The 6859-nt window shown below is 40.6% G+C and overlaps 1 pseudogene; it reads right to left on the bottom strand.

Annotated features, from left to right (window-relative positions):
- Positions 1-998: 998 nt before the first annotated feature.
- On the bottom strand, positions 999-4068 carry LOC123832694 (annotated as a pseudogene).
- Between the last annotated feature and the right edge of the window lie 2791 nt (positions 4069-6859).

The raw sequence follows: 6859 nt of genomic DNA, 5'->3' as shown, positions 1-6859 counted from the left end.
AATAGGTGTTAATGGGTATCAAATGGCTATGGTATTTAAATTCCACTTCTTTTTTTTTAGTCCTCACAATAGTGATTTTATTAAATCATTTGCTTTATAAAACACTGCAGATGTCATAATTGCTAATGTAACAATTTACCAAACTGTAGTTAACTGGTGCATCTTGCTGAGCGTGTTTTATAAAGGAAAGGAAATGCCAAAATCCTGTTTAAAGTTATTCCATTGCTGCCTAGGAGAACAAAAATTTGTTTCTCAGACATTCAAATCTGGCAAATAAAACAGGTAGGGTTTCCCTCCCCCATCCAAAGCACTTCATCAGTAGAATAGTCTGATAAACTAGACAGTCTGCATTCAAGAGATTCCATAACTTATAATGAAAAAATGGAGAGGTTTACCTTCTTCACCTTCAAAGTTGAGGGTTTTTGTTCATTTAACTTTTGAATACCAAACTAGTGCTTTTCAGCTGCCATATCTTAACTCTGAGATAAGCAGTCTTCTTCACAATGTATATCTAATATCCTCATGCTTCATTTTAAGACAAAGCAATCTTAATACTAAGTGCACACCACATAACCTTGCTGCAAACCATTTTTCTTGATAAGTTATGAAGTAGTCAAGGAGGTATGGTTAAGGTTGTATTACTGAACAGCACTGGTCAATACTACACAATTTTTTGTCATGTTGCAACCCCTTTATAATTTAGTGACTGCTGCTAAGAATCAGATAGCAACAATGACAACATTATTAGCTTTTTGTTTGTTCATTTTTTCAACTATGATTTAGTAGCAACTGAAGTTCCCAGTTTTAACCCCCTGGCAGCAAGCTCCAAGTTCCCTCATTTGCACATTAGCACCTAAGCATCAAGGAGTTAAATAACCAGCACAAAAGATACTGCACCTCTGATTATAGCATTTGGCAGAACTGAAAGGAAAGTAAGTTGTGCTACATGTTGAAGGGATTGTGGGCAACAGAAAGAAGACACCAGAGGAGATAAAATGTCACATGAAATCTTCATATTCTTGTACATATCCTCCAACATAACCACCATAATCTGCCAGATCATCTTTCATAATGGCCTTTAATACCCCTCCAGGAACCACACCTTTCTTCTTGTTTTTGGCTTTGCTTTGCTTTTCTTGCTTCTGTTTCTCACTACAAAGCACAGTCAATGAATTGGTAATCTTTTTCAAGTCATCAATTTCCAATGAAATACATGCATCTTGAACTAAGGCTTCCAAAAAACTGGCATAATATAGTGACTTTTCATATTATGTAATGTTATCTTTTAGTAACTTTCTAAACTCTGTGTAGTCATCTCTTGAAGATGGGTTCACAGCATCTATTCCATAAACTGTATTAGTAACACCAAGTTTCTTTTGCTAATGTAAGATCTAATTCTTCCTGTAATTTCTTTAGCCTCAGTTATCTGCTAATTGTTCTTCTGGCGTTAGCACTTAGTTTCTTTAGGTTCTTCTAACTGCTTTTTAATTTCTTCTTGACTTTTCTTCGGTTGCCATTCCTTCTCTTTTATCTTCTCTGTTATTTTTTTCTTTTCTGAAATTTTTACTTCTGGTTTTACTTCTGCTTCCTCTTTTTTTCATCATCATCATCACCATCCCAGTTATCTGTAGTGTCCTCATCTTCATCCTCAGCTTCCCAGTGGTCCCTGCCCTCAGTGCTGACATTCCCACGTTCCACACCAGGTCTTCCACAGAGAACGTGTCCGCCTCCCAGTAGTTGGAGTCCCCTTGTGACAGGTGGGCACAGGTAACCAGGTTCTTAGTGATTGGGACAAAGAATTGAACTGAACACCCAGAGTTTATAGCAGAGAACATGGGGGCAGGCCAACTCTAAGCAGAGATTGACCTCATGGGCTGGAGGGACTTTATTCTTATAGGGCGGATCCTTCCTAGCTAGTTTTGGTGGACTTTTACTGTGCATGTACAAGTAGTTGCATTACTTTAAAGCTACTGCACATGTGGTCTCCCATGATTCTCCCTGATTGGCCACTAGGGAAGAGGGCCCACAATGCTACCAAACTGACCCTTATTTCTCCTGGGGTCCCCCTGTACTAGGTTCACCTTTCCCTTCGCCAGAGAATTATAGCTCTCCATGTTAGAGACTGGAGAAAAGGAAAGGAATTATTTATTCAAGTTATACAGACTTAAGAGTAATGACTTAATGTCTTCATCAAAATCCCAAAGTCCCTTAAAACACCCACAAACACACACAGTCCTTCCTTCCCCTCTTTGCCCAGTCTGGGGTACCGTGTCTCCCCCAGATAGGGTAAAGAAATAGAAGTCCATGGCTCAGGCAGCTCTCAGTTCTTCCCAGTAATCCATGCTCGGCTGGTAGGCCTCCCTTGGTTCCCAGCACCATCAGCTGTGTTGCTGGGATCTCCAGCTAAAGCCTTGTGGTGGTTCTCTGCTGAAGCTGCATGGTGATTCTTTGCTAAAGCTGTGTAGTGGTTCTCTGCTAAAGCCACGTGGTGATTCTTCTCATGGCTGCTGGGGGGGTCCCCCAACTCTGGCCAAAGCATGTGGTTCTTCCCACTGCCACAGCCGCATGGTCCCTCTCCTTGCATGGCTGCAGGAGTTTCCACTCAGCCAAAACCACATAGTTCTCTCTTCAATGGCCGCCAAGTCTGGGTTTAAATATCCTTCCAGCTTTTCTGGGCCCCATCATGAGTCTGCGCAGAGGTGGCCCCATGTTGTGGAGCCAATCACCTCCAAGTTCTCACACAGGCACTGTAACTAGGGGGAGTTGCCTCCCAGTTACATCTTGGGGGGAAGTTCCTTCCATCCTCCTGGCTCAGAGCATGGCCACAGCTGTTTAACATATCTATGCAACCAGTTAAAGGTTATAGATGTGTTCAATGACCATGCCAGAGGTTAGCTGAAAAACTGTTGCTATGCAAAACAGCTCTCAATGGCCCTGCTCCATGTGTCCCTTCCCCCAACTCACACCTGTGGTGGAGGGTGAGGACATCCTATATATCTTTCTAATATTTCCTGGACACCTTGAGTTCTAACCCCATTATAAGTCCTTCTTTCGGGGGCCCCTGGCTGCACCCTCCTACACCCTGATGGTGCCACTTCTGCCACCCTGTCAAGCCAGGTGTGAGCTTATGTGAGGGGAGAGCCATCAAGGAGTTAGCATGGCAGAGGTGAGTCACTGGATTTGCTCTCATTGGCCCACACAGGGCAGGCTGGGACCGTAGCTCAGATTCTCCTTCTAAGTGTGATGTAAATTACAATATTTGTAATACATTGGAAATCAAATTCTTTGCGATTAGTTAAGTTATGATTTAAACATTTAAAGCGTTAACTTTAAATATATGGAGGGGGTTCACAGTTTAACAAAAATAATTTAGAGGTATGCAAATGAAAGAGTTTAAAGACCACTGTTCTTCTATATACATTATTAAAAGAGCTCTGGCTTAGAATTAGAAAATATCACTTCTTATCTTGAATCTTCCACTAACTAGCTATGTGACCTTGGAGAAGTCACTTAACCTCAGTTTTCTCATCTGTGAAGTTAAAGAATGTGAGAACATGAAATCTAAAATCATTTCTGATACTAAACCCTCTGTTCTGTGACCCTTAAAATTGGTTTTCTGTGTCTTTACAATTTTTATTTCTTCTTGAGAATCTCTTCCTGCCTTCTGTTCCTGCTCCTATGGCCACATGCCCACCACTATCATTTGTGGGCTGGGGAATAAATACAAATAAAGGCCTCCAGCTTGCAGCACACCCCCTCTTCCCTTCTCATGAGGAGTCTTGCATGCATGAGCATGGACAGCTCAGCCTGCACATCCAAGGTTTCTGCATTCTCCCTATACCCTCTACCCCTCATGACCCTTCTCCCCCTGAAGACAGCCACTTCTCAGGCTTGAGGCTGTAACACCGTTCTCTATTTGGGTAACTTTAAAATAATACTGCAGACTGGGTGGCTTATCAACAACTGCAATTTATTTTTCATAGTTTAGGAAGCTAGAAAGTCCAAAATCAAGGCATTGACAACTTTGGTACCTGGTGAGAGCCTGATTCCTGGTTCATAGATGACCATCTTTTTACTGTGTCCTCACATAGAAGAAGAGGCAAAGGAGCTGTCTGGGGCCCCATTTATAAGACACTAAACCAATTCATGATGGCAGAGCTCTCATGACCTAATTACCTCCCAAAGTCTCTACCTCTAAATACATTGAGGATTAAGTTTCAACATATGAATTTGGGGTGGACACAAACTTTTAGTCTATATCAACTGTCTACCATAGGAGGATTGATGCAGGGGAAAGGCTGATGCAGGCCCTGGCAGCAGACTCAGAGACATTGGTCAGGGGATTGTCTGGCTCTGTATATCTAGGCAAGGGTTATAGATAGTCATATCCCCTTGACCCCACAGCCATTTCATCTCATGGGGAAGGATGTGTCTGGAGTAGGGTCAAAGGGAGGTCCTTTAAAGCCCAAGACCCAGGGAGGGGGTCCCAGTTGCCAATGACTAAGATGGTTCTCTCCAGCCCTAACTTTTGTTGAATGATTGATTGTCTGTCAGGATGAATGGGTAAATATGTGGGCATATACATACAAGAATATACAACACAGCCAAAAGAATGATTAACTACTGATACACAGAATAACATAGATGAATCTCAGACACTGTGTCAAACAAAATAAATCAGATACAAAAGAGTATAAATTGTATGATTTCATTTATATGAAATTCTAGAACAGGCAGATTGTATATTGACAGAAAGCAGATCAGTGGTTACCTAGGGATGGGAGTGGGGGGATTGACTACAAAGAGGTATGAAAAAACTTTCAGGGATGATGAGAATACTTCATAGCTTAATTATTGTGGTGGTTTCACAAATGTATACATTTATCAAAATTTATCAAATCTAAAATGAATGCATTTTATTATATGTAAATCATACACCAGTGAAGTTGATTTATGAAGAAAAACAATAAGAACAAAAGGATTGCCTAACGCAACTAACATCTATCAATAAGTGTACATTCCACATCATGGTATAATTCCTTTTGCCCCATTCTAACAGAATTATCCTTAAATCTATACAGAAATGTTCTCAGATAAATATATGTGTGGGGGTGAATGGGGGAGAGGAAATATAACCCATTAGCTAAACTTAGGAGTTCACTCCAAACCTCCAAAATTTTTATTAACATCAGTCTATCTTCATTTTGGAATCAAAATCTGCCCATGGCAAGTAGTGTAGAATGTTGCATGGTGTGATTTCAACAGCTTTGGGTTCAAGTTCAAGACCTGCCACTTGTGAGCTGTGTGGCCTTATGGGGCAGTCAGAGCAGGAGCCAAACATACAGGGTTTTATTTCATCCTCACCTAAACACTATGAAATATGTGACTTTCACCATAACTATTTTTGCACTATAAAACTGTAATGAGAAACCTGGAGATAAGATCCCACACCTAAGAAGCCATAAGCCAGGATTTGAATCTACATGCCTTAAACTGCACTACCATACTTCCCCAGAGCAAGTTACTACTTAACTTCTGAATCTAGAGCTCCCTTCTTTCTAAAGCTGGAATAACATCACTTAAATTTTAGAATCATTGTGAAAACCAAATAAGATGCCTTGTGTTATTGATGTGGTCAATAAAGTTCAGCAATCTGTTATTATGGCTACAGCTATGCCAGTCATTTACACCCTTTGGATTAAATACCAACATCAATACTTCCTACTCACCTTTCTCCTGGCAGGCTCACCAGTGTAGGAAACTAGGGATTAATCCTGGAAGTTTCTAACATTACTAAGAATTCCATTTCAGCAACCTAACAATGTTTAGTCAACCTGAGAAAGTGCACACTACTGTGCAAGATGCTATTTGAAGCCAATTAAAGGAATTCTTCCATTCCAAGAGGCAAGATACTAAAATGTAGAGCTCTTCAGAAGAAAACTTAAATTCAAACCTTCCATTTGAGGTTTCCCTTCTTCTGGTCCCTTATGCTTCCAAACTACTTCTCATACAAAACCCTTCATGCATGGAAATAATCCCTGTTTAGAAGTACCAAAGTATTCTAGGGATGGATTTTTTTTGTAATATAGTCATGCTGTGTTGCTTTTTAAAAAATGGATCCGACAGCCCTGTGCCTTAACTTCATACTTAATGATTCCATGTACAGAAAAAAAAGGTTAAGATCTAGATAAGAAGCTGTGAGGTTACAAACTCACCTACTACATGGGATTCTCTCTGCTGAGTATCACATCATTGATATGAGATTAATAAAGTGGTTGGCAGAAGTATTCATGGCATGGTGCCAGGCATAAAATAGATGATCAGTGCAGGCTAGTAGTGCCTTGACCCTCTCTGAGATTTGAGTGGGCAGAATTTTTCTCAGGAACACCACTCTCTTCTTTATTGAAGCAACTGAATTAACAATGGATGCATTTACCTTAACTTCTAGGAAAACAGGACAAGCAAAATTGTAGTGGGTGGAGGTGCTACCATTTGCAGGCTTAAATGCTCATGGGTCCATCACAGGAAAGGAGGGCTTTCCTGGAGACTAATTAACAGACAACTACAATCATCCAAGACTTAAAAGAATAAAAGCAAACCACCAGCTGTCACTGATCTTTTTCACCTCCTTTTGGAAGAGTGTAGCTAAGGGAAGGATGTTTCTAGCAATAGCTGCCAGTAGTCTCTAGAAAGGTTACTAAAAACAAATTCAGCCTTATGATATATCAGATATCAGATATAACTGCATCCTGGGGTGCCTTCCACCCAAAAGCTCACCTCTAATGTAAAAGAAGTGACTAATATCTCCTTTCCATTCAGGGCTTGCTCAGAGAAAACTTGCCCAGGTAACCCTTTCCTG

The sequence above is a fragment of the Phyllostomus hastatus genome, unplaced genomic scaffold (genome assembly GCF_019186645.2).
Source record: "Phyllostomus hastatus isolate PE091 unplaced genomic scaffold, TTU_PhHast_1.1 phas_scaffold_200, whole genome shotgun sequence".
Lineage (NCBI taxonomy): Eukaryota > Metazoa > Chordata > Mammalia > Chiroptera > Phyllostomidae > Phyllostomus > Phyllostomus hastatus.
Note: the sequence above shows the minus strand (reverse complement) of the source record. Positions and strands in the feature narration are given on the sequence as shown.